Source organism: Muntiacus reevesi, chromosome 2, assembly GCF_963930625.1.
Source record: "Muntiacus reevesi chromosome 2, mMunRee1.1, whole genome shotgun sequence".
NCBI classification, from domain to species: Eukaryota; Metazoa; Chordata; class Mammalia; order Artiodactyla; family Cervidae; genus Muntiacus; species Muntiacus reevesi.
The window spans coordinates 181,906,473-181,933,729 of NC_089250.1; the positions used below are offsets into that span (position 1 = coordinate 181,906,473).

Below are 27,257 nucleotides of genomic sequence, written 5' to 3' on the forward strand. Positions count from 1 at the left end.
TCCTCAAGGTAATAATCTCCCAAACTTCAGGGTATGGTGGAGAGTAAAATTAGAAACCTCCTCTACTACATACACACAGAAGAAATGATCTCTGAGGCTTTGTCATATGTGTATATGCAGAGATATTACTTTGCCATCAAAGGTCCATCTAGTCAAAGCTATGGTTTTTCCAGTAGTCATTTATGGATGTGAGGGTTGGACCATAAAGAAAGCTGAGCACTGAAGAACTGATGCTTTTGAACTGTGGTGTTGGAGAAGACTCTTGAGAGTCCCTTGGACTGCAAGGAGATCAAACCAGTCCATCCTAAAGGAAATCAATCCTGAATATTCATTGGAAGGACTGATGCTGAAGCTGAAGCTCCAATACTTTGGCCACCTGGTACAAAGAACTAACTCACTGGAAAAGACCCTGATGCTGGGTAAGACTGAAGACAGGAGGAGAAGGGGACGACAGAGGATGAGATCATTGGATGGCATCACCAACTTGATGAACATGAGTTTGAGCAAGCTCTGGGAGATGATGATGGATAAGGAAGCCTGGTGTGCTGCAGTCCATGGGGTCACAAAGTGTTGGACACGACTGAGCGGCTGAACTGAATTGACATATCTCATGGGCTTCCCCAGTGACTCAGTAGTAAAGAATCTGCCTGCAATGCAGAAGTTACAGGAAATGAAGATTCGATCCCTAGGCTGGGAAGATTCCCTGGAGACAGGAATGGCAACCCACTCCAGTATTCTTGCCTGGAGAATCCCATGGCGGTCCATAACATCACATAACTGAAGTGACTATATATATAGTATATATGCACATAGTTCTCTTTTCCTTTTAAAAACCATGAACGAGACTCTTTTGATCCTCCAGCTCTGGGCTTACTTCTCCTACTTTCCCAGGCACCTGGGGTCCCGTCATCCCTTCTCCAATCAGGAATTTCTGATTGGAGCACCTGCAATCTGATTGCAGCATCTCCCACCATCATATGTGACCTGTAGAGAACAGTGACCACAGAGTGATCCAGCTGCCAATGTTTCCCTCACTGATGTCTCTCCCTGCCTTATGAAAAGGAGTGTCCTCGGGGCACTCTCAGTGGGGTGGTGGGTGTGCTCATCAAATATGACAGACTCACTGCAGCATTTCTTTCTTGCAGAGTCTGAGTTCATTTCTTTACATGATGCCAGGGACATGCTTGAATCTTAATCCCCTTAAACATAGGTCACCACTGAGTTCAGTGCTTAGCCAGCCAACCAAGAAACATTCAGCTGCATGAATAACATTTAAACACAGGTTTTAGCCACTCCTTTTCAGTCAGCCTGTTCCCACATTTCAGGAGTGTATTATCCTCTGCCATTTAATAAAAGATCTGTCTGCTAAATAAAATGAAGAAATAAACACAGGCTTGCTGGGAAGTGTGCCCAGAGTAATAACTTCACTAGATCCAAAAATCCCATCCCATCCTCTTTATTCTAACATCCTCAGATCCATTCCCACACACATTCCCTACTTTTCTGCTGGCATAATTCTTTTGGCATATGAATGAGTTCCTCCCAGGCCAGCCTTTGTACTTGCTCCTGCAGTGTGCTGATCTAACTGTAGTTACGGGACAACCAGTGTTAGAGGGTAGCAAGGCTGGCTGGTGTGGGCTTTGAGGAGAACTCTCCTCCCCTTGCAAGACAACCGCTCCAGGTGCAATTATTATGGGATATTCAAACACAGGAAGGCTACTCTCCCCAGATATCAGAGAATAGTCTGCTTTCACTGGCAAGGGAGACTCCAAGTGACTCAGGGGTTTAAGATCTCAACTTGGTCCAAGACGACCTAAACTTCCCCAGGCTTTGGCTCCACTCCTTCGTAATCAATGCCATGTCTTTCACAGAAAAGAACTCTCGAGGCTGTGAACTCAACTTACAGTGTCATCCCGCAATATACATCATTCAGTTATGTGTTTTATTTTCAGCATTGTCAGCCTTGCAGCTATATGATTATTTTTTGGCTGACAGAAAATATCCCTGGATCTCTGGGCATGGCTTAGGTTGAAAGTTTAAAGGCCTGATCTTGTCATTTTCTTTCTTCAAACAAACAGGCACACCCAGGGGAGTCCTTCCCACGTCACAGTCCTTGTGGTCACCTCTACTGCTGCAACAGTCAAGTGCAGCAACCACGTGGTCCCCCAGGGACCTGCTTCTGTCAGCACTTCATCATAATCAACCAAGTGATAGGCGGCTTGATCAGGTGCTGCTGCATGTCAGGAGTTACCAGTATACCATTTCCCACTGGCAAGGAGCTCAAGTCCAAATTCATTACTGAACCAGGGCCCAGGCATCAGTCAATAAACCCATTTGTTGGTGGGGGGAAGGTGGGAGTAATGGGAAGAAGTTGTTACAAGGATACAAAAGTTTAATTATAAGATGAATAAGTTGGGGAGATCTAATGTACGGCATGGCAACTGTAGTTAATAATACCCTATTGTATACCTGAAATTGTTAAATGTAGACCTTAAGTGTTCTCAACACATACACACATACACAAAAGGTAATTTTGTGAAGTGATGGGTGTCCGGCTCGGCGTGTGGGATCTTAGTTCCCCACAATGTTCATGAGCTGAACACACACCCCACGACTTCCATCCCTCACATTGTCTTTAAAACCTTTCCCTGAAAGCCATGTCTGGAGTTTGAACCTTCTGAGCACTAGCTGCCTAGACTTCTTGCTCGGAGTCTGTAATAAACTCCTTCGCCATGACTCAAGCATCAATAGATTGGATTTACTGCACGAGGTTGAGCCGACACAAGTTTGGTTCTGTAACAATCTCATTCTTAGAGTGTTTCCAACCATTTTAGGACATATTTCCTAGAAAAGCTGAGACAGGGATTTTTGTGTAATCAGTTCGAGAAGGGAACACTCAGAGGAGGCATCTGTAAGGGAGAGGAGGACGCAGGATAGACAAATGGGCTAGTTCTTAAATTTATCTCTCCGGTTTCATTGTGGAAGCCAGTTCTTTACAATCAATCATAATCTGTCCCTAACATCCCCCAGAAAGACAGACTATAACAGAACTCTGATAAATATAGTCGGGTCCCTCTCTTTTGGATGAGTAGGTTGCCCCAGTCCAGCCACCAAGAGAGACATGACCTGGCAGGCACCTCCCCAAGCCCTCTCCTGCCCCCCTCTTACCCCCACCTTGGAACCTGGATCCCCAGATGACCCAACATCCTGAGAGCATCAGGAGTGGCATCGCTAAACTTTCCAGCTGCCCTGTCTCACTCTCAGAAAGGAACTCACATTTCCCTCACTGCTGCTTCTTGGGAAGCAGGGGACCTCACCTCTATCTGAGGTATCCCATGACTGCCAGCTTGCTTTCTACTTTAGAAAGGGGAGAGGGGCTGGGACAGGAATGGATGACCAGATGAGGGGCTCCCTTCCCTGCTCATCTCCCCCAGGAGGGAGGAAAGCCGCAGGGATGCAGGTGGGGACACAAGGGGCAGGGGGTGGGGCTCCTGGCTGGGATCACTCCTGGATACAGACGGAGCACCACATCGGTCCCCACGCAGGGCCAGAGTTAGCTGAAAATCCATCTCCAAGTCTCCTCTTGTTGCTGTCGTTCAGTATGTAGAACTGAGACTGATCTCATAAGAAAGTGGGTTCAAGTCCTAGTTTGGGGGACAATTCTTGGCCTTGCCGGGATCTCAGGAATTTCAAGAAAATTCCTAGAGGAAGATCCCACGTGCGGTAACTAAGACCTACTGCAGCCAAATAATTTTTTTTAAAATTCCTAGAAAAGGATCACTCTATATCACACTTTTAAATTCCAAAACACATATAATGAAATATGATGCTATGCTGAAAAAAAACTAAAAAAATTAAAAAAAAATAAAGTGGTAAAACGTCTTGCAAAAAAAAAAAAGATGCTATACTGAGACTCAGCGTGCCAGTCTCCCTGGTCTGGCAACTTCAAACTCAGAAAGCAGCCCCGTGGAAAGAGGATTAGTTTATACGGACCTTCCTGCTCTCTAAAATTACTTTTGTTTAGGTGTAATGCCCTAGGGGCAAAAGCTCCGCCCAACGTGGGGCTCGAACCCACGACCCTGAGATTAAGAGTCTCATGCTCTACCGACTGAGCTAGCCGGGCTGATGCAGAAGCGAAGCTACAGTTCTCCTGAACTTTGCTGAACCTAAAACTGGTAGGCACACGCTCTGAATCCCGCGCACACCGTCTCCCTCGGTTAGGGTGTGGGAGGTGCCGGGTTCCAATCACGGACAATTTCTCGTTTTCAAACTCTCAGCCCCTTTCAGAGAGGTAGCATTAAGCCGATCAGGAAGGCTTGATGGCCTCGCCGCCGGGACAAGCCGGGAGACCTTCCCTCCCCGGAAGGTGGGGGAGGGGTGGGGGGATGTGGACCCCTTGCTCGTGCAAAAATTTGGAGCAGCTGCCCTTCCGGGAGAAGTGAGCACCACCCTCCAGTTCTGACCCCTACATCAGGTTCCAGATCCGTGAGTGTTTCCTGCGGCCGAGCCCAGACCAGGAAGGACCCGGAGAAGCTCGAGGGTCACCCGGGACCGGCCGGTTGGGAGGTGACCGAGTCTCATTCTCCTTTGTCGCATGTTGGGTAAAATTTCTGTCCTGGGGTCCACCATGAGAGACCACATTCGCCCGGCCGCACGGTCTCTGCCCCCTGCTCCTTGTCACCTGCCCCCTCCTCTAGCTGCTGCGGACTGGGTGGCCTTCCTGCAGGCCGGGGAGGAGGGGCGGAGTTCTGGCTCCGCCGCCCGGGGGCCCGAGCACGCGGGAGTCCCCTCACCGGGAGATTCGGCCGCGCTGCGCCGCTTCCTCTCCTTCTCCAATGGAAACCGAAACCATCCCCAGGATCTGGCTGCGATTCTCAGCCCGGGATCCGAAGGCGGAGCCGCGGTCTCGGGCCTCCAAGGACAGACACTAGAAGTCACTACAGCACCGGCTCGTTGGTCTAGGGGTATGATTCTCGCTTTGGGTGCGAGAGGTCCCGGGTTCAAATCCCGGACGAGCCCAGTTTTGGTTTGGTTTTGTTTTTTTTTTCTCCCGCCCCCTCAGACATCGGCTAGTTTTCGGTTTGAAGACTCCGGATCTCCGCGGAGTCCTGAGCAACGGAATCGTGGTTCCCGCCGGCCGCGATCCGATCATCCGCGCTCGGTTCTGTTCTGCCAAGCGGCCGTCACTGCGCTGGGTCGCAGCAGGGGCGGCGGCCTCCTCGAGCCCTGGGCCTGGCCCTGGGGGAGGAGACCGAGGTGGCTCAGTCTCGGCTCTCGGGAGGCCAGACCGTCACTGGGCTGGGTGATGATCGGGCTGGGCGATGATGTGACTTGCTGCGTGTGTTTATACTCTGGGTAATAAACTCAAATTTTATGACCCAAGTAAAGGACAAGCCCACGTTTCAATATCTTTCCTATTTGAGGGGCTGCCCAAAGGGTCTTCCACGACCCAGGGAAGGAAGGAAACGCAGAGGAGACTGCGCATGGGGCTGCAGCAGACCACTAGTCTCCACGGGGTCCAGGGGGCGGTGCTCCAGACACGGGGTCTCCTCTCCCCCTAGAAGAACGCGGTGTTTTCATAGGTTTTATTATTATTTTCTGAGGCAAACTGGTCCAGCTACTGAGAAGATGACTTATTACAGTTTCCAAGAGGAGGTTGCACAGCTCCGTGTGGGGAGGAGGGACGGGACGCACCAGCGTCGGAAGGGAGAAGAAAATGAAGGCAGGAGACTTTCTCGTGGTTTCAGGGAAGGTGAAACAGGGAAGGCAGGGAAGACAGGTTGAAATGGCTGGCTGAAATAAGTTCAGTGGGCTCGGGGGTACAGGTGCTGTCCCTGGTTGTCTGTCTCCTGGCCTTGAGGTGATTCTGCAGATGGATTGTGGCCCAGAGGGTGAGAGTTTGATAAAAACAGGTGATCGTCGGCTGTGGACCCTGGATTGGTTGGTTTATCTTTGAAAAATGCCTGCTGACAGAGAAATTGCTTGCTATCTCGAACAATTGACCAGATCCATGGGTCTGGAAGATCCCCTGGAGTAGGAAATGGGAGCCCACTCCATTATTCTTGCCTGGAAAATTTCCATGGGCAGAGGAGCCTGGTGAACTACAGTCCATGCGGTCGCAGAGTCTGACAGGACTGCAAAACCGAGCACATTGACGAAGAGGAAGGTTCAGGAGGGAGGGGACATATTCACTTACGGCAGATTCACGTTGATGAATGGCAGAAACCAACAGAACACTGTAAAGCAATTATCCTCCAATTAAAAATTCAAAAATAAAATTTTAAAATGTTAAAAAAAAAATGAATTGACCAACCTTGGGAGAGGCCTCTGCTCCAGAGTCAGCAAGGCTCCAGATAGCTAAACAACATAATACAGAAAAGACATGGCTGATACAGGAAGGGACTGAGACTTTGGTTGGAATCTGAGGGCCCCCAATCTAGGAGGCTTTCTGATCCCAGGCCCAGAGTCGGACCTCCCCAGGGCATTAAGGCACAGAGCCCCTGCCAGGCAAGCTGCCAAAGGGCCAGAACTGCCCAGCACATGCAGAGGGGGCAGGGGGCTGGTGAACCTCTTCTCTGGTTTAAGTGCCCTGGTTTCTCTGGTTAAGCCTGGAGTCTTGCATGCTCAGTGCCCCTTTCATGCCTCCTGACTCTCAAGTCCCCTAGTGAGTGCGTTTCCTGAACAGAACTCCGGTTCAAAGGCCTCTCTGGCCTTTGAGGCCTAGTGGGCATCAACCAGAGTAACCAGGCTCCCTAACCAGCACTTTCTTCCCCTACAGACAGAACCTTTCAAGACTTCCATTCCTTGACGGGAAACCACCACTGCCTCCACCAGCAGGTCCGCTCCTCTTTGTGTCGGGGTGCCCCTCCCTCCGACCTGCCTCAACCTCCCCCCCACTTGGGCACCCTAGGTCTCCTGTCCTCTACAGCGAGCCCCAAGTCTAGGTCCTGCCTGAAGCTGGGGTCTGACTGTCATCTGTCCAGGGAACGGGAAGTGGGCACTGCAGAGGAAGCTCCCTATGGAGCTTTTTGGCATCAAATTTGGCATCAAATCCCCAATGAGCCCCGTTTGCTTTTTCTGACCACTTTAGGGCTGGTAGAGTGGGTGTGGGTCCTGGGCCTGTGAGAATGGATCATGGGGCAGGTGCAGTGGGTGGTGGACCCAGACCCGCTGGATGTGAGTGGCCAGAACAGGCCTGGGCCCTGAGGTCAGGGGTCCGTGTGTGTTCAGTGGATAGGGAGGCACCAGGACCCAGGTCACATCAGTGGCAACAGCATCTTGGGGCATCTTTTCTGAGCAACTTCCTCCCTTATCCTTTTACTCCCTACTTAAACCACCACCCATCGCCGGGGCCTCTTCCTGGCTGACGTCTGCACTGGGATTTGAGTCTGGGACTCCGGAGGTGGTTCTCCTGGCCGGACCAGCTGTGAGACTGGCGACCCCTCGGCAGGTGTTTCCAGTGGGTGCTGGGGGAGCCAGGTGGTCCCGGAGGCGTCTAGGAACCGGCAACGTCGAGGACGGGATCCAAACTCTGCTCCCAGCTTCGTTTTGCAGCCCAGGCCTCAGCCCGGTGACAGAAGGCGACCTGGGGGCGTTCTGCTGAGCTGATCGCCTCAGTTTTCCTTGTACAGAGAATGAGAGGGGAGGAGCCGAACCCTCCAAAACCTGCATTGGGACGCGCCAACTTGGAACCTCAGCATGGGGCAATGTGGAACGTCCCATGTCTCACCCACCCCCACCCTACCCCTGTCCACGGAATTAAATCCTTCTACTCATGACACTCATGGGGAAAAGGGAACCATCCATGGACGAAGCAACAGGGACAGTCCCAGACCAGGGAGGACAGAGCCAAGTTGAGCTCTGCAGGAGGGGATATTGGCTCATTGGTCTAGGGGTATGATTCTCGCTTAGGGTGCGAGAGGTCCCGGTTTCAAATCCCGGACGAGCCCTGCTTTTAATAAACGGCTGTGTCCCAGGGACACACTGTTGTCACATTCACCGGATATGGATATTCCCACCTCAGCTGTCATCCTCATCCTTCCAAACAGTGGTCTGGGTTGCTCAGAACTACAGGGCCACTCCTGGTAGAGAGAACATGGAACTCGGTTCTCCCCTGACTCCCAATGGAGCATCCTAGTGTAACGAGCTTTTTATGACTGTGGACATGTTGTCCTGCAAATGCAGAGATGATAGTAGCTGGCTCGCTTGCTCCCCTAAATAAACCAAAGGAAAAAGTGTGGTGGGTGGGTTTGGTCTAGAAGCCAGGTTCAAATCTTTAATGGACCTATTTCTAGGGTTCCTTCGGTTAAAGAAGTTGAGGAATCTGGTGAGTTAGCAGGTCCACTGTAAGGAGTGGACACTTTGGGCTTACGAGAGCTTGGGCAGGTGACACGGTGCAAAATCACAGGCTGCGTGACTTCACCTTTGGTGCATTTTGTTCCTAAACAGAATGGCAGGAATTGCTTAGAGATCCTGTCAAAAAGACGCCCAACATGGGGCTCGAACCCATGACCCTGAGATTAAGAGTCTCATGCTCTACCGACTGAGCTAGCCGGGCACACATGATTGGGAGACTACAGCCAAACTTCAGAACCTGACTGGCTGTGGATCACCCCAAATGACTGGGTAGGGTACGTGCCTGGGTCAGCAGGGATGTGGGGTCCTCTCAGGGCCTTCTGTGTGTTTAGACTGCCCAGAATTCTCCACATCCCCAGCAGGAGAGCAGCCTTGCAGGGGCCTGGGAGTGGGGGGAAGTGGGAGGGGTGGGGAGTGAGGGAAATAGGGGAAGTCAGGGAAAGTGGGGGGAGTCGAGGGGAGTAGGGGGACTGGGATAGAGTGGGGGACATGTGTGGTGAGATGCCACTCTGACAGAGGGACGGACACACAGCTGCTCAGCAGCTGCCAGGAGCCCTGCAACTGGGACAGAACCGAGGGTGGACTTGCCCAAGTTGATCCCAGCACTCCTGGATGAGGGGACCTACCGAAATTGGGCAATGACAGGGGACCCACCACTGTATTTGCACAAGTAAACCCGTGAACTGAAAAGAATTGTTAGACCTGCTGGGTTCTACTGGGTTCTATGTTCATATAACACCATCCATGCTTCCTGCACATTATCTAAAATAAACTTTTTTTTATTTAAAGTTTTATTTTGCCCCAACGCTTCTCAGTCTGTCCTTTTGGTGATCTTGAATTGTTGGAACCAGGGACCTAGCGGTGGATTGCTGGAAGGGGTTGGAGACCCCAGGGTGCTGGGACACCTACCCTGTTCACTCCTGTTTCGGCCAATCTCCCAGGATTCAGAATCAGAAGTGAGGTGGCCCTGGAGGAAGAAAGCAGATCCTTGCCCCGCACTCCTGAGATCTGGGTAGGTTGAGGAAGAGGCCACCCTGCCACATCCCCCTCCCAGTTTACCCCTTTAGAGCAGAAAGCAACTTCAGATACACAGTGGACTGGGATGAGGGCAGAGGTCATCTGCTCCTTCCCTGCCCCAAATTCTGGAGACAGGGTGCCTCAGAGAATCTTCTAAGGATCCCCTGAGATTTCAGACTCCACCAGTCCCCATGTGCAGAGCTACCCTGCATCCTGAAATGCAAAGGGAGGTTAGCAGGCAGCAGGAGCCTGCAGGCACGGAGCACCGTAGAATACTGTGGGGCCATCCTTAATGTTGTTGGATATGCACATGGCATTAGATTATTTTAAAAGAGAGGACTTTATTTAGAGTTAAGGCAAAAAACTTTTATGGGTGAAACAATGTCATACACATATTTCAAATATACACAGAGATAGGGGAGGCTCCAGTGTGGGGGGGGCAGTGAGGGGTTATGTGATTCTGCTCCATTTTTTCCCCAAAACTTTAAAAGTAAAGTTTATTTTGAAAATTTTATTCTTTGATCAAAGAATGGAGAGGTGCAAGTACTCTTCTAAACTTTATTATTATTATTTTTAATCCACCAGAAACTTTCAGTAATTTCTTTTCTCTTTTTCTTTTTTCAGTTACTATTTCTTCTAACACTATTTAGCTCCATCTTTCTCCTCTCTTAGGTCTTCAAGACTCCAATATTATATATTTTGTTAAAGCCCCACAAAGTCTTGAGACTCTGTTACTTGGTTTATTTTTTTAAGTTTATATTCTCTGTTCTTCACATTGGGTAACATCTATTGTTCTATCTTCAACTGATTCTTCTGTCCTGTTGATCCTGCCATTGCCTGTCAATTAAGTTTTTTTATTTTGATTATTGCATGTTTCACTTCTAAGGTTCTCAGTTGGTTATTCTTTATCTGTTTTATTTATTTGAGACTTTCACTTTTTAAATTTGTTTTAAGTGGCTTGTAATTGCTCTCTGAAGCATTTTTACACGACTACTTAACCACTTTTACCCTCCTTGGCCGATGGTTTCAACATCTGAGTCAGCTTCTCTTGATTGCCATTTCTCCTTCAAGTTGACATTTTCTTGGTTCTCAGTTTGATCAGTGATTTTCAACTGTATCTTGGACAGTTTCGGTATTATGAGACTCTGCTGCTGCTACTGCTGCTAAGTCACTTCAGTCGTGTCCGACTCTGTGTGACCCCATAGACGGCAGCCACCAGGCTCCTCCATCCCTGGGATTCTCCAGGCAAGAACACTGGAGTGGGTTGCCATTTCCTTCTCCAGTGCATGAAAGTGAAAAGTGAAAGTGAAGTCGCTCAGTCGTGTCCGACTCTTAGCGACCCCATGGACTGCAGCCTACCAGGCTCCTCCATCCATGGGATTTTCCAGGCAAGAGTACTGGAGTGGGGTGCCATTGCCTTCTCTATGAGACTCTAGATCTCATTTAAATCTTCTGGGTTTGCAGCCTTCTCTGACAAGGCGCTCCCCGGTAGGGAAGGAAAGAGGGGGCCACCCTGTTGCTGTCTGGTGAGGGCAATTCCCACAGGATGGGACCTGGTGGGTCCCACAATGCTGGGCTGGAGTGAGAGTTCATACTGTCCACTAGGCTTCCGCCGATGGCCCCTGGCAGGAGGCAGGAGGGGCGCCTCCTATTGCTCCCCGCGTGGACAAAGAGAAGATTGGGGGGAACGTTCATGTCCGTCATTAGAATCTGGATTACAGCAGGGCGGGGGAGCGGGGGACGGCGCCACTAGGTGCTGGGCCGACGGCCCTGACGTCTCAGGTCCCAGGAGGGGAAAGGGGGAGGTGAGGAGACACTTCGGCCGAAGTTAAGGGGTCCATTTCCTCAGGTGGATGCTCAGGGCAGTCCTGCCCAGCCTCCCTACTATCACCTTTCACCCCGTGGGAAGGCGGGGATGGGGGGGCGGTCCAGGGGGCTCCCCGACCCAGCACCGGTCATTAACAAAAGCAGCTGCACAGCCGGGCGGCCAGAGGTTCCCCCGGCCGGAACGCACCCGGGAGCCTGCCCAGGCCCGGGCCGGGAGGAAGCGCCGTTCCTCACCCGCGGCAGCGTTGGCGCCGCGCGCCCCCTGGCGGCAAGGCGGGGAACAGCACCTGCCAGTGCCGCGGCACAGGGCCGCGCGCGGGGCTCGGCGTCCCAGGCGGGAGCGGTGGCCGCCGGCTGTGCCTGGGGATCTCTCTTCATAATTCCCACCCGCTAGGCTATTTAACGTGGAGCCCAAGTTCAGGACTCAGATTCTGGACCTCTAGCCCTTCCGCTCAGGCTAGCGGGCTGAGTGGATGGGACGGGCGGGTGATGGTACATCAGACCACACTTCGTGTCCACAGGAGGTCCTGGAATAGGTACACTGGGAGTTCTGGGGATAAAAAGATGGGCTCGTCCGGGATTTGAACCCGGGACCTCTCGCACCCTAAGCGAGAATCATACCCCTAGACCAACGAGCCACAGTAACCCTTCCTTTCCTCATTCCATGTTATCGTCACATCACTTCCCTGTCCAGCCTCAGGGCCACGGCTCCCCGCTTCCGAGCCGCTTCACAAAGGGCTCCGGTGAGTTCAGTTCTCTGCCGTCTAGAAGATGAGAGCGCAGTGCCGCTGGCCCTGTGCGCTCGATTGGCGACGCCGGCCACCATCACTGAGGCCTCCGCCCAGAGGAACTTGAGGGTCTTTTCCTCTCTATATAACCAAAGGCTGGGGACTGGGGACAGAGCTGGAGCCGCGGTACCCGGATTCCTCTGGTCCCCACGAGGCCTTGAACGACACAGTTGTCACTCTCCTCCAAGGATGAGAATTTAGATTCAGGGAAATGTGGGTCTTGTGAGGCTTAGGGGCCAAGCACACCAGTCACCCCAGAGGAGCAACTAACGTGGCCTGGGCCTTTCCCAGGGCCCTCCCGCGGGAGCCTCCATCCCTGAGCTGGTGGCCTTGTCCAGAGGCCACCTGCCACCACCACCATCCCTGGGCCCCTGCCGCGGAGGCTCTGCCCTCGTCAGAGCTCAGCAGAGGGCCCACTCTTCCCTGTACACCCAAGCCCAGGCCCTAAAACGTTCAGAAGAGCTCACGGCTAGATTCTGCTGGGACTTGTTAGACCTGAGATACCACCCTCACATGTCCCTGTTGACCCTGCAACCTCAGTGACCCTCCTCCCCACTGTGCATTCTGACTCATCTCACACACTCCATGCACCAGGCTCTGTGCTGAGAACTCTGCAGGGACCAGCTCTGAGGGCACCAGCCCCAGTGGGAGAGGCCATGATCTTTGAGCAGAGAGACACACACCTGGAAAGACAGGGAGGCTGGTTCAAGTGCTGACCCGAGGGGCGGAGAGAGGAGGAGGAGACTTGGGACAGAGCAGAGGGGGTGGGGTTGGCTGGAGTGGGTGCTGGAAGAGGGGCTGATGCAGGGTCGAAGGGTGGAAGGAGGGCAAGACTCCTTCCCTTGTTGTGGGGGAAGGCCCAGGGCCTGCTCGGTCTCGCTGGCCTTTTAAGCCAGGGATTGTGGGCCCAGGTTCCACTGGGAGCTGGCACAGTGTGTTGGGTCTTGCAGAAGGTTTCTATTGCCTGGGTTTGGGGCAAATGGAGCTTCAGCTTTGGGCGTTAGCATTTCTGACCTCCTCCAAAGGACCTTCAAAGCTAGAGCTGTCTCTTGGTACTGTGGGGTGGGGGGAGGGAGGCAGAGAAGGGGTCCCTGGAATGTCCCAGGCTTCCTATTCAGTCTAGTCCTTCTGACTTTTCAGTGGCGGCAGCTTTTCTAGATTCTGGGACTTTGGAGGGAAGAAGAGAGAGGTCAGGAACAGAATCCCACCCAGGATGGGTTTTCCAAGCTGCGTAGGAATGGTAAACAATGTGCCCCCCGTCCCAGAGACTTTCTGGGCAGACAAACCATCATGGGAGGGACCCAGGATCGGTTTCCGATTCTTCCAAGATATCCCCAAGACACTGGTGGTCGTGGGCAGAGCAGTGGCTCCCTGGAGTCACAGATGCGAGGACCCTACACAGGGACAAACAGAAGCAGCCCACGAGCCCTCCCCTCTGCCGGGAGCCAGCACACAAGATCCCACCCATAACAAGGTCATGAGGAGAAAACCTGACAAGAAAGGCGGATCAGGATTCCAAGGATTTCAAAAAGCTTCGCTCATCTTAAAGATGATATCTGTCTTTCTGATGCTTGCTTTAATAGACTACTCCCTAATTTCTGTGGCACAGGCAGAAGGCCTTCCCCAATCTCTTTTCAAATAAGAATCAACTTAGAACTTTAATCAATATGTCTCCCAGGTGGTGGTATCTTATGAGATTATCCAGGATGAAAGGAGTGTTTCAATTTAAACTCCTTTGCTGGCATTTTAGTTTGTTTGGCAAATGTATTTATGCCCTTGGTACTAATATGCATGACTGCTCATAATACCCTAATCATAAAACAGCATAAAGAACGTGATCACACAAAGGCCCTAATAGGCATAGAGCCCTTCGGGGGGTGAGGAAACCCTATTAGAAAACACAAGAAAAATTATTCTAAAAGTGGTTATTGGGTCAACGTTTGCTTGCTGTGTTTTTGCTCTTAATGTGCTAAGGTTATGCAGTGGAAACCATTGTTAATATAGTTAAAGATTTAGAAAAATAAGAGCTTAGCCCTAGTGTGGTAACAATGAGATGGTTGTTAATTATTAGCCAGGAGTGCTAGGCAGGGGCTGCCTCACCGAAGCCAGTCACAGAGTCTGTGTGGGGTAAACCTCTTAGATAAATTCAACTGACAGCTTCTGCAGAAGAATTGACCTTTGTGTTGACAAGGTTATATTTCTACTATGTTGTGACATGCTGTACTGTTGCCCTATGAGACTGCAACTTTTCTGTTAAGATCACCACAGAAACGGAAAATAGGTTTACATTCACCTGACTTGCATAAAATGTCAATAGGCCCCAAGGCCAGAAGATAATGTGCAAAGATCTACTATAGAAATAGAATGCAGAAAACATCCTGTTCTTCCTAAAGGACAAACTGATGTAATGTTAAACTAACCCTGTGTAAGCATGAGTAATCATCTCGTACCTTGGATACATTCTGAGTGAGGGTATATAAACTGTTGTCAAAAAGTAAAAGATAGATTTGGCTTCACAGAGGCTGGTCTCACGCGTCTTCTCTCGCCAACGCCGTTCATCCTGAGGGTACCCCTGGATCCTACCGAGGCTGGGCCCAGGCAAGTGGTAAGGGACCCGAAGGTAAGACCCCAATTGTTCAGTCTCGGAACGGCTAGGACCCCACTAGGGTGTTGCGGGTCCCCCTGCATAAGAAAGGTAGGGTTAGGAAGGTGGGTAGGGTTAAGATTTCTTTTCAGAAAAAGCTAAGATGGGCAACAATGAATCAAAGGAAAGGCAACTTTTTATTGGGGTGATATTACAACTATTAAACAAGAGAGTTATTAAAGTAAAAAAGGCCAGCATTCAATCTTTTTTCACATTCGTTCAGGAGCAATGCCCTTGGTTCCCAGAAGAGGGCACTGTTAACTTAGATACATGGGAAAAGGTGGGAAAATGGTTAAGAGATTATTATACTTTACATGGACCGGAGAAGGTGCCCACCGATACCTTCTCCCTGTGGAGTATGATTAGAGATACCTTAGATCCGACTCAAGAATTCGAAAGAGTAAAAGTTAAGGGAAATGAAGACGATGATGAGTCCAAACCAAGCTATCAACAGTTAATGTTATAGAGAAATGTTAGCTGCTATGAACACCAATAGTCATCCAGAATGTGGGGACGAAAAGGAGAAACAACTTTCACCCCAAGATGAGGAAGATTTAGAGGAAGCAGCAGCTCACTATCATTCTGATGAGGATTGGTCCTTTTTTGCCAAAGATGCTCCTAAAAGTTTAAGAGATACATCTCCAATTAGGCCTTCTGTAAAATTCAATCCTAAAATCCCTAAAGTATCCTTAACACAGGGAAAAAGAAGCATGAGGCGATCTCGACCCCCCATGCCTCCCCCTCCATATAGGAGTAAAAGTCCTCCCTTAGGCTTTTCACAAAGAAGGGTGCTTTCAAGGCCTGAGGATGATTTTGACCCCTATCTTGAGGCTTGTTTTCCTGTATTACTTGATTCAGAGGATGAAGAAAGCCCCTCTTGGGAACCCCTTCCAATAAAACTGATTAAGGAACTCAAACAGGCTTGTACCTCATATGGAGCTACAGCCCCATATACTTTGACATTATTGGGCCCTTTGGCAGCTAGATGGATGACCCCATATGATTGGGAGACAGTTGCTAAGGCTTGTTTATCTGGAGGACAATACCTACTTTGGAGAACTGAATATGAGGACTCAGCCCGTAAGCAAGCTAGGGACAACCGCAAGCATGGTCCAAAACATATTGTGCAAGAAATGCTGGCAGGAACTGATGAATTTGAATCAGTCAGAGACCAAATGAATTTAGATAAAAAAGCCCTAGAGCAGGTGACAGCTTGTGTTCTCGGGGCCTGGCATTCCTTGCCTCGAGGAAAAGAATTAACCTCTTCCCTATCTAACATAAAACAAAAACCAGAAGAACCATATGAAGATTTTATATCTAGACTTATTGAAGGAATCCACAGGGTTATTCCTAGCGAACAAGCAGCTGAGGTCTTGATAAAACAGCTAGCATTTGAAAATGCCAATTCTACCTGCCAGGCTATACTTTGTCCTATAAAAAAGTCTGGAGATATAGGGGATTATATTAAGCAGTGTGCAGATGTAGGACCAGCAATGATGCAGGGCATCGCCATAGCTGCAGCTATAAAGGGTAGCTTTTATCAACAAGCAATATAGTCCTTCTTTACCGGCAAAGGCAATCCTCGAAAGGGCCACTCAAATAGTCAGGGACAAAATGCTAATTTGGCTAAAGCCTGTTTTTCTTGTGGTCAGATGGGACATTTCAGCCGAGCCTGCCCTCGAAAGGCCACCAATACTCCTTTGCTAAATTCTACCTCCACGGTTATGGCCCCCAATCTTCCTAAGACTCCCTGCCCTCGCTGTCAGAAGGGATACCACTGGGCCACGGACTGTAAATCCAAGTTCCATAAAAACGGAACCTTGTTAGTTTCTGGCCAACAGCCGGGAAACGGATTGAGGCGCCAGTCTCAGGTCCCAACAATGATTGGGGCAACGACATTAATCCCATTTATACCCTCCATTCCGTCACAGAACTCATCAGAGCAACCCCAGGCAGTGTAGGACTGGACCTCTCTTCCACCACCACAACAAAAAGGGAGACATAAAAGTATTAAAATGTTTGGGAAAGAACCATCTAAAATCATAGTGCCTTATAATAAAGAGCAATTAAATCCCCTTCTATTACTAAATGAAGATTGGCAGATTGCCATTGGTAATTACCTGGGACAAATTTTACACCATTTACCTGCTAGTCCCTTATTAAATTTCCTCTCGAGACATTCAGTAATATTCCAAGAAAGGTGTCAAGTTTCCCCTACTGAGGGGGCAATGTTGGTGTTCACGGATGGGTCTTCTAACGGAAAAGCTGCTATTGTCAGCCAGACTTCAAAAAGGGTCTTGAATACTGGGGAAACATCAGCTCAAAAAGCAGAATTAACAGTTGTGATAGAGGCGTTCAAAGAGTTCTCAGACCAGGTTTTCAATTTATTCTTTGACTTACAGTTAGGTTTTTTCCTCAAATTGAAATGGCTGTTTTGCCAGAAAATAAAACCACAATCTTTAGATTATTATCTACCCTTCAACAGCAAATTTGGAAAAGGTCAAAACAATTTTATGTTGGACATATAAGAGCTCATTCTAATTTACCTGGACCCCTCCATACGTTTAACCAAGAGGCAGACTTGCTAACCCGGACCATAGTGGCCAGTGCTTTCGAGGATGCTAAAGCCTCACATGCTATGCATCATCAAAATGCAACTGCCCTTCAGTATCAGTTCCACATTCCTAGGGAATCTGCATGCAAAATTGTTAGGACATGTCAACTTTGCCCTACTTCAGTTCCCGCTTTGCCTTTTGGGGTAAATCCCCGTGGTTTACTACCTAATGTGCTTTGGCAGATGGATGTAACACATGTTCCTTCCTTTGGAAAACTATCCTTTGTGCATGTTACTGTAGATACCTTCTCCCATGTCACTGTGGCTACTGCCAGAACGGGAGAAGCCTACAAAGATGTAGTTGAACATCTTTTTGCTTGTTTTTCTTACTTAGGGATGCCTAAATCAGTTAAGACAGACAATGCACCAGCTTATACATCTAAGCCCTTTAAAAAATTCTGTGCCCAATTAGGTATATCCCACTCTACAGGAATTCCTTACAATCCCCAGGGATGAGCAATTGTAGAAAGGGCACATCAAACACTTAAGACACAAATTTCTAAATTACGGAAGGGCAATTCAAATACAGTTCTCCACACCACATTTAGCATCATGCCCTCTTTGTGCTCAATAACCTTAATGCTGATCAAGCCGGTTTAACAGCTATGTTTCGTCACTGGAACCCGGAATAGAAAGATATAAAACCTTTAGTAAGATGGAAAGACCTCCTTTCTGGACTATGGAAGGGACCTGATCCCTTGCTAACCAGTGGGCGAGGGTATGCTTGTATTTTTCCACAGGGTGCTGACTCGCCAATTTGGATCCCGGACAGACAGATTCGCCATGTTGCAGTCCCCCAGACATCCGGTTCCCCCATTGCTTTGACCACAAAAGACGAAGGGCACTCCTCTGCCCCTGCCTCTGCCACCCACCTGAGAAGTCCAGCAGACTCTGAAACAACCGGCAGCGGAGATCCTGGAAGAACAAACGGTAGATCCACCCACTAAACAGATGTCACGGCTTTGCATAAAAGACCGTGATCCTCCTACTCCTTTACGTAGTAGAAAACCACCAAGACATCCTGCGCGGGCAACTCAACAAGCCTCCATACCCACATGGGGGCAAATTAAGTCGCTTTGCCTTCAAGCACAGGGAATAGCTTCTCTACAGGGATCTTCAGCCTGTCCCAAAAGTTTTTATTGCTATGCTTGCTTTACCTTTTTGCCAGTTAAGTGCTACCTCTTCCACATCAGAAAAATACTGAGAATATTTCCCTGATCCCCCGACCTTCCAAGTAGTTACTTGGAACAATGACCCTATACGGGTCAACACAAACCAGCCTCATCTCTTGGGAGGATCCTATGCTTCCTATGATAAAGATCACCATCCCATTAGTTTTAACTATACTTTTAGGGGATTAACGGATGACCTTCCCGTTTGCTTTAACTTCCCCCATAGTTATACAAGAGATCTTATCACCCCCTCTAAAGAGGGGTGTGTTGGAGCCTCCAAAAAGCAATTCTGACAGATTCTCCAGCATCAAAATTTTCAGATAAAACAGGAGATCGGCTGGTTTGGATATTACAGGCCCATAGGCCCGGGGTCCTTGACCCCTATAAATCCTTGTTCCTCAACATTCCACCAAAATATCCCAATTGTATTGATGTTGCTCCTTCAGACGTCGTTTGGAAAATTATAGACAACCTCCTGGGATATCCGGTATGGAAATCTTGTACTTATAATTCGAAAATAGATTATAGAATACCAGGAGGCAGAAACTATTCAGTACAAGACTGGAGCAATCCAGACCCAAGTCAGGATCTAGGATCTGTTCCTGACTATGCCAATAGGTTTAGCAATTGGAAAGATGATTCCATCCCTTGGCTGTTGGCGGCCAGCAAATGGCATTATAATCAATTTGTTCCCCTCATGTTGTCCTATACAACTAAGGGCAAAACTTTTTGGCAACCAGAAATTTGGAGAGCCCTTGCTGCCACCTCCATTGTTACTCTATCCGGCCAGAAGACGATTCCACCTATTCTGTGCTGGCTTGTTTACCCTCCCCTTACGTTTTTTTTGTTCACTGATGACTCTAAAAGGCTTCATATACAGATAAACTATTCAGGTGGACCAAATACAGCCTACTGTGAACAATGCATGCTCTCGTCCTGCCTAACCTCTCAATATAATATTTGTTCCTTTGTGGTGCTGCAACGCCCACTTTACCTTATGGTACCCATCGCAGTGAGTACCTATTGGTATGACAATTACGGTCTAGCCGTTCTGCAACAACTGCAAGATTTAATGTGATCCCGACGGTTTGTAGGACTACTTATCTTAGGGATTTCAGCTTTGATAACAGCAATTACATCTGTCACTGTGGCGGCGATATCATTGACTCAACAGGTACATACTGCTTAATATGTCAATGATATGTCAAAAAAAATGTTTCTTTAGCTTTAGCTACGCAAGAGATTATAGATAGGAAATTAGAAGTAAAAATAGACACCCTAGAAGAAGTGGTCATACATATTGGAACTGAGTTGCCGGCTTTAAGGGTAAAGTTAGCATTATCCTGTCATGCAGACTATCGGTGGATCTGTGTAACACCTCTAAAAGTAAATGATACCGATTACAATTGGGAAAATATTAAAAATCATATTTTGGGTGTATGGAATAGCTCCAGCATTAGTTTAGATCTTGGAAAGCTTCACGGTCAGATAAAAATCTTAGAACATCCCTGTCTGGACTTTACTGCTGCAGGGGCTGCTAATGATTTTTTTGTACTTTTTCTAACTTTATTACTGGAAAAAATATCCTATCAACTATCTTCAGTTATGCTGCTGTAGCAGTCCTAGTCCTACTTCTCATTATAATCCTTCCTTGTATTGTCAGAACTCCCCGGCAAAACACTCAAAAGCTCGCGACTGAGATCCATCTGGCTGTCTTAAAAAATTAAAAAGGGGGAGATGCCGGGAGCCAGCACACGAGATCCCACCCATAACAAGGTCATGAGGAGAAAACCTGACAAGAAAGCCGGATCAGGATTCCAGGGATTTTGAAAAGCTGCCCCTGACGCTCACCTTAAAGATGGTATCTGTCTTTCTGATGCTTACTTTAATAGACTACTCCCTAATTTCTGTGGCACAGGCAGAAGGCCTTCCCCAATCTCTTTTCAAATAAGAATCAACTTAGAACTTTAATCAATATGTTTCCCAGGTGGTGGTATCTTATGAGATTATCCAGGATGAAAGGAGTGTTTCAATTTAAACTCCTTTGCTGGCATTTTAGTTTGTTTGGCAAATGCGTTTATGCCCTTGGTACTAATATGCATGACTGCTCATAATACCCTAATCATAAAACAGCATAAAGAACGTGATCACACAAAGGCCCTAATAGGCATAGAGCCCTTCGGGGGGGTGAGGAAGCCATATTAGAAAACACAAGAAAAATTATTCTAAAAGTGGTTATTGGGTCAACGTTTGCTTGCTGTGTTTTTGCTCTTAATGTGCTAAGGTTATGCAGTGGAAACCATTGTTAATATAGTTAAAGATTTAGAAAAATAAGAGCTTAGCCCTAGTGTGGTAACAATGAGATGGTTGTTAATTATTAGCCAAGAGTGCTAGGCAGGGGCTGCCTCACCGAAGCCAGCCACAGAGTCTGTGTGGGGTGAACCTCTTAGATAAATTCAACTGACAGCTTTTGCAGAAGAATTGACCTTTGTGTTGACAAGGTTATATTTCTACTGTGTTGTGACATGCTGTACTGTTGCTCTATGAGACTGCAACTGCCAGGAGCCGGCACACGAGATCCCACCTGACAGGCAAGGCGGATCAGGTTTTCAAGGGTTTCGAAAAGGCCAGCTCATGAGATCCCACCCATGACAAGGTCATGAGGGAGAAAGCCTGACAGGCAAGGCGGATCAGGTTTTCAGAGATTCCGAAAAACTGCCCCTGCGCTCACCTTAAAGATGATATCTGTCTTTTTGATGCTTGCTTCAATAGACTACTCCCTAATTTCTGTGTCACAGGCAGAAGGTCTTCCCCGATCTCTTTCCAAATAAGAATCAATTTAGAACTTTAATCAATAAGTTTCCCAGTTGGTGGTATTTTATGAGATTATCCAGGGTGAAAGGAGTGTTTTAATTTAAACTCCTTTGTTGGTAGTTTGTTAGCCAAATGCATTTATGCCCTTGGTACTAATATGCATGATTGCTTATAATATCCTAATCATAAAATAGCATAAAGAACCTGATTATATAAAAGCCCTAATAGACATAGAGCATTTTTGAGGGGTGAACGAGTCCTATTAGAAAACATAAAAAAATTATTTTAAAGGTGGTTATTGGGTTGACGTTTGTTTGCTGTGTTTTGCTTGCTGTGTTTTTGCTTTTAATGTGCTAAGGTTATGTTATAGAAACCATTGTTAATATAGTTAAAGATCTAGAGAAATAAGAACTTAGCCCTAGTGTGGTAGCAATGAAATGGTTGTTAATTGGCAGTCAGGAGTGCTAGGCAGAAGCTGCCTCACCAAAGTCGCAGAGTCAGTGTGGGGTAAACTTCTTAGATAAACGCAACTGACAACTTCTGCAGAAGGATTAATTTTTGTATTAACAAGGTTATACTTCCACTCTGTACTGTTGCCCTATGAGACTGCTACCTTTCAGTTAAGGTTACCTTAGAAACAGAAAATAGGTTTACATTCACCTGACTTGCATAAAATGTTAATAGGCCCCAAGGCCAGAAGATAATGTACAAGACCCTCATAAACAAAGAAGTATGCAGAAAACACCCTGGTTTCGTGAAGAACAAGCTGATGTAATGTTAAACTATCTTCCCCTTAGAAATGTACTAACTTAGGGTATAAAAGCTATGGTAAAAAATAAAGGATTGCCAGACTCTTCCAGACTCTGCCAGACTCTGCAAACACCCCCGTCTGGTCATTCTCTCTCTCTTTCTTTCTCTCTCCCTCGCAGACTTGGCCCTATCAAGGCTGGTCTCACCTGTCTTCTCTCTCTCACCGACACCGTTCATCCTGAGGGTATCACCTGGATCCTGCTGAGGCTGGACCCCGGCATGGATGTCCAGCTGGGCGTCCAGGGACTGTGCCAACCGCCTGAATGCTCAGAGGGTGGGCTCCAGGACGCCCGCACCTGTGCCAATTTTTTTTTTTTCCTTCCTTTTATGTAGGACCCGCCTTTGAGACTCAGCGGCAGGGAGTCAAAGATGGCTCTTGTCTAAGCCCGGCTAGCTCAGTCGGTAGGACATGAGACTCTTAATCTCAGGGACGTGGGTTCGAGCCCCACGTTGGGCGTGTGCTTTTGGATGATGAAGAGGCCACACGGGCGGCACACCACCAGAAATAAAATATTAAGAATTAATCATTTCCAGAGGTTTTTAGCGATACAGGCAGCCAGGGGACCTATGCTGCCAGCAGCAACCTGATCGGTTCCCTGGGTCGTCACACATTTCAGTCGCAGACTTCCGTCTCCGCCTTGAGCAAGCGGTTCAGACCTTTGGCCCGCCAGCCAGCTTTTGAATACCTGACCTGAGAAGACGCCCAGCCCCTGGATTTTAGATTTAGTAAACCCCGAGCAACCGGCGCCGCTGCGCTTGACTAGGGGCTCATAGAACCCCGAACTCCGCGAACCCCAGGGCGCCCGCCGCCCGCAGTGTGGGTGCCGGCGGCGGGGGTGGTGAGGGCGGGGATGGAGGGCGACTCTCCGGCCCGGAGCGCCCCGGCCAGTTCCAGGCACCGAGGTTTGGGGAGCCCCATCAGGAGACTCCTCCAAAGCAGGGCTCCCCGCGTGCCTGAGGAAGGGCTGCTCAGAACTCCCCCCGCCCCCCCGCCCCGGCCCCGGCAATTGGTGGTCTCTTAATTGGTGGGGGGGGGGCTCTCAACTTTGCTCCACTCTCCCCCAGTAAAAAGGACATGGACACGGGGCGTTTCGCTTCTCGATTTGGGGGAAAGCGAGGAGGACGCGACACAGTTTCCATCAGCGGATTTTCTTATTTTCTCTCAAGGATCCAGCCTTCTAAAAGGCCCGGCTGGGTGTTTGACGGGAGCAGGTTTGCTTTCTTTTTTGGTAGGAACCCAGGCTTCTGACATCAGCGAGGCTGCCCCTGCCTCTCCCCCGGACCCTTGGAACTCCAGGTCCCAGGACCCAGGCTGCTACTCCGGCCAGAAGCTGCCTTCCCTTCAAGACACACTTAATCTCAGGAATTTCTCCTGGTGTCCTTAGGGGAGAAGAAAGAACGGTCTGGGGTACAGAATAGTTAGGTCCATACACCTTAGTAGCTTTATGCGCACCGGGGTGGGGGGGGGGGGGAGTCTTACCTTCAGCTGTGGCTGCCCTAACAAATAACCACAACCTGGGAAACGTGTGTGTGCGTGCTAAGTCGTCTCAGTCGCAACCCTATGGGCTGTAGCCCGCCAGGTTCCTTTGTCCATGGGATTCTCCCGGCAAGAACGCTGGAGTGGGTTGCCAGAGGATCTTCCTGACACAAGGATCGAAACTGAGTCTCTATGTCTCCTGCATTGGCAGGCGGATTCTTTACCAGTAGCCCCATCTGCAGATAGGTGTGGCTAGGATTCTGTGAATGCTTGCTCCACATGGAAGAATCTGAACTCCCTTACCAGCTTAACAAGCTTAACAAAAGCTGCGCCCAGCGTGGGGCTCGAACCCACGACCCTGAGATTAAGAGTCTCATGCTCTACCGACTGAGCTAGCCGGGCTGCTTGCTTACCTGTCTCTCCTTTGACAGATCGACCCCCCTGTCCATAGGTCCCTGCTGTTCACAGCTTGGCTTCTCCCAGTTTTCTCAAAAAACTGCCAGGGAGCCTCAGGTTTGAAGGCTGCGAGGGGGCGAGACAGCCTTGACCGAAGTATAGAGGCTTGCTTAGGGGGGCGGGGTGTGGGGGCGGAGGCTGACCCAGACGGACAGGCATATGGAGGCCCCGGAGCGCGCCGCGCTGAACCTGTGCCTGGGCCCCTGAATCCCATGCACGTCCCGGGACCCCGCACGCAGGAGGCGGCCCCACGAAACTGTCTTCTTGCTTCCCAGATATGGGATCAGAACCCAAGCTTCCCCCAACCGTTCCTCCCTCCCGTGGGGGCGGGGGGGAAATCAGGACCCTCTTGCAGACTGGGGGGCAAGGTCGCTAAGATAGGTGGCACAGGCTTTCTTCTCTACAGTGGTCTTGGGGGTGAGTCCTCAGGGCCTTCGAGAGCTCCTAGGGCCAAACCACGGTCCCCCTGACCCCTGCTCCGAATACTCACCCTTCACCTTGCCCCACCCCCATCCCCGCCCTACCCCCTTCCCGCTTTAGGCGGGCCACCTGCGTTATCCAGAAGGACCCAGGGGACCTGCTGCAAGCCTGGGAGAGAGAACCCGGTACCCAGGGGGTGTGACGCAGTGTCTAGCCAGGGCCACCTTCTTTCTTCCCAGTCAGTTTCTGGAATAAGGAAGGAAAGGCACCTAGAGCCACACGGGGGCTTTGGGAGCCCAGTCCAGGAGCCCCAGGGTCTGCCCTGGACCCTAGTCCCCCTTCCTGTAGGGTGAGACTTGGCTTTGATCCAAGGTCAGTGGCTGGGGCTGACCAGTTAGTCTCGAGTTGGGTCTCACAGGGAACCCCCATGCAGTCCCTGCGCCTGGGCCTGGGCCAGAGGGAGGGTCCAACAGCAATGGATTGGTGGAGGGGCGACCACCCCCCCACCCCCACCCCCTGCCACGCCCGGCCTCTGGGACCCACAGTGTCGGTCTCATTTCTCTCTGGAGAGTAAGGCAGATCCTCCAGCCACAAGCCCCCCTTCCCTTGGGGAAGGGAGGATCTAGGGGACCACCTAAACTGAGTGAGGGAGAAGAGAGAGGAGGAAGTGGATGACACCAAGGACAGTCAATATGGTTATTATGGCTTGTTGGTCTAGGGATATGATTCTTGCTTTAGGTGTAAGAGGTCCCACGTTCAAATCCCGGACAAGCCCACTTGTTTAAAGCAGTTTGGTTTCAAGTTTTGTGATGCTCTATATGTTTGATTCTGGAGAGATATATATATAGTATCTAATAAACATACTACTGTGTAGGCACCCTACCTTCTGAGATTCTGGATGGCCATGAGTGTTAGGAGGACACCATTCAACCCAGCACAGTGCATTTTTGAGAAGAATACTATTAATACTATTTTTACATTCCTTTAAAATAATCATCATTATTCTCTAATGGAGTATGTGCTCTTGATGGGCCCTGTACAGCTTCTCCAACTTTGGAATCAGATTGAACTCTGCTACTCTCAGTTCCTACTCCACCTTGATTTTCCAGCAGTGCTTGCTTTTTTTCACAGAAACCATGGAAAACCTAACTTTGCAAAAAAAAAAAAAAAAAAAAATATATATATATATATATATATATACACACACACACATATATATCACACATCATAAAACTTGAAACTGAACTGCCTCGAACCAGTGGTTCACATAGAATGGTGTTTGATGGATGTTGACTATTGCTGTTTCCGTCAAAACTTTAAAACATCCCTGGAAAATTTAAAATGCCATAAAGGTGCCTCCACACACAGTGTGGGATTGCAGAAGAGTTGCCCTGAGTACAGGAGTCACCTGGTTTAGGCACAGAAGTGGCCAACACCAGAAGGAGCTCCTGCAGGTGGCCCCTTGGGCTGGGTTTGGGGCGATCGCTATGGAAGGGGCTGCCCTTTGAGCCCAGTCCCTCCCCCGCCCCAGGGGGCACTGTCTGCCTCAGCAACACCCTGGGCCAGCAGCCCCAGGCTCCCAGCCCACTCCAACGCCCACCCACCCGGCAGCCCTCCCTCTTGGTGCACAGACAGCCAGGCCCCGCCTGCTGGGCTCTGAAGAGAACCCTTGGGGTTGGATTCAGGAGCTCTCACATCTAAAGCAAGAAAAGCACCCCCAGGACAGAAAAGTCCCTCTGGCTGGTGGTCCTTGGTGGCTGCTCTCCCTCACAGTCTGCCGTGTACCCTCATCTCTGTGGTCTGGAATGCGTCTGTGGTGCTGAAAGACCGTTCATAGACCATTGACACATTTTCCTAAAAACAAAACAAACAAACAAAAAAACCCAAAACCCAGCTACCCATAGGGGTTCATTTGGGATTTGAACCAGGACCTCCCACACCCAAAGCAAAAATCACACCCCTAGACCAACAAGCCACCATAACCCTACTGACAGTCCTTGGTGTCAACCACTTCCTCCTCTCTCCTCTCCCTCAGGCAATTTGGGTGGTCCCCCCAGATCCTCCCTCCCCTGAGGGAAGGGGGCCTTGTGGCTGGAGGATCTGCCTTACTCTCCAGAGAGGAATGAGATCAACACTGTGGGTTTCAGAAGCTGGGGGGGGGGGGGGGGTCACCTCTCCACCAATCCACTGCCTCTGGGCCCTCCCTCTGGCCCAGCCCAGTTACAGGGACCGCATGGGGGTTCCCTGTGAGACCCAAACTCGAGACCAACTGGCCAAGTCTCACCCTACAGGAAGGGGAACTAGGGTCCAGGGCAGACCCTGGGGCTCCTGGACTGGGCTCCCAAAGCCCCCGTGTGGCTCTAGGTGCCTTTCCTTCCTTATTCCAGAAACTGACTGGGAAGGAAGAAGGTGGCCCTGGCTGGACACTGTGTCACACCCCCTGGGTACCAGGTTTCCCCTCCAGGCTTGCAGCAGGTCTCCTGGGTCATTCTGGTTCAGGCCACATGGTCTGCCCTAACACAGGGTGTAGGATGGGGTGGGGTGGGTGGTGTGTATCAGGGGCAGGGGTCACGGGGCCAAGATTCATCCTCAAGAGCTCTCACAGGCCCTGGGGACTCACCCCAAGACCACTGTAGATAAGAAGGCCTTGTGCCACCCATCTCTAGTGAGCGTGATCCTCAGGACACTGTCCCCAGTCTGCAGGAGGATCCCGATCTTCCCACCCCACAGGAGGAGGGACGGTTGGGAGAAACTTGGGTTCTGATCCCATATCTGGGAAGCAAGAAGGCAATTTCATGGGGCTGCCTCCTGTGTGCGGGGTCCCGGGATCATGCATGGGGCTTCAGGAGCCCACGCACTGACC

At 49.7% G+C, this 27,257-nt stretch overlaps 2 long non-coding RNA genes and 6 other non-coding genes across 8 annotated transcripts; 4 read left to right on the forward strand and 4 right to left on the reverse strand.

Moving 5' to 3' along the window:
* Positions 1 to 4,050: 4,050 nt before the first annotated feature.
* TRNAK-CUU (transfer RNA lysine (anticodon CUU)) lies at positions 4,051 to 4,123 on the reverse strand. The gene has a single exon. It is a non-coding gene; the product is annotated as a tRNA-Lys (tRNA).
* Positions 4,124 to 4,276: 153 nt separating this feature from the next.
* Positions 4,277 to 5,368, forward strand: LOC136160479 (uncharacterized). The gene is made up of 4 exons (XR_010661624.1): positions 4,277 to 4,366; positions 4,475 to 4,566; positions 4,859 to 4,964; positions 5,063 to 5,368. It is a non-coding gene; the product is annotated as an uncharacterized lncRNA (long non-coding RNA).
* On the forward strand, positions 4,948 to 5,019 carry TRNAP-UGG (transfer RNA proline (anticodon UGG)). Its single transcript has one exon. It is a non-coding gene; the product is annotated as a tRNA-Pro (tRNA).
* A 3,116-nt stretch (positions 5,369 to 8,484) lies between the features above and the next one.
* On the reverse strand, positions 8,485 to 8,557 carry TRNAK-CUU (transfer RNA lysine (anticodon CUU)). The gene has a single exon. It is a non-coding gene; the product is annotated as a tRNA-Lys (tRNA).
* Positions 8,558 to 11,765: 3,208 nt separating this feature from the next.
* TRNAP-AGG (transfer RNA proline (anticodon AGG)) lies at positions 11,766 to 11,837 on the reverse strand. Its single transcript has one exon. It is a non-coding gene; the product is annotated as a tRNA-Pro (tRNA).
* Positions 11,838 to 13,768: 1,931 nt separating this feature from the next.
* On the forward strand, positions 13,769 to 22,257 carry LOC136160478 (uncharacterized). The gene is made up of 3 exons (XR_010661623.1): positions 13,769 to 14,592; positions 17,963 to 18,175; positions 20,081 to 22,257. It is a non-coding gene; the product is annotated as an uncharacterized lncRNA (long non-coding RNA).
* Positions 22,258 to 22,425: 168 nt separating this feature from the next.
* Positions 22,426 to 22,498, forward strand: TRNAK-CUU (transfer RNA lysine (anticodon CUU)). Its single transcript has one exon. It is a non-coding gene; the product is annotated as a tRNA-Lys (tRNA).
* Positions 22,499 to 23,847: 1,349 nt separating this feature from the next.
* TRNAK-CUU (transfer RNA lysine (anticodon CUU)) lies at positions 23,848 to 23,920 on the reverse strand. The gene has a single exon. It is a non-coding gene; the product is annotated as a tRNA-Lys (tRNA).
* Positions 23,921 to 27,257: the final 3,337 nt, after the last annotated feature.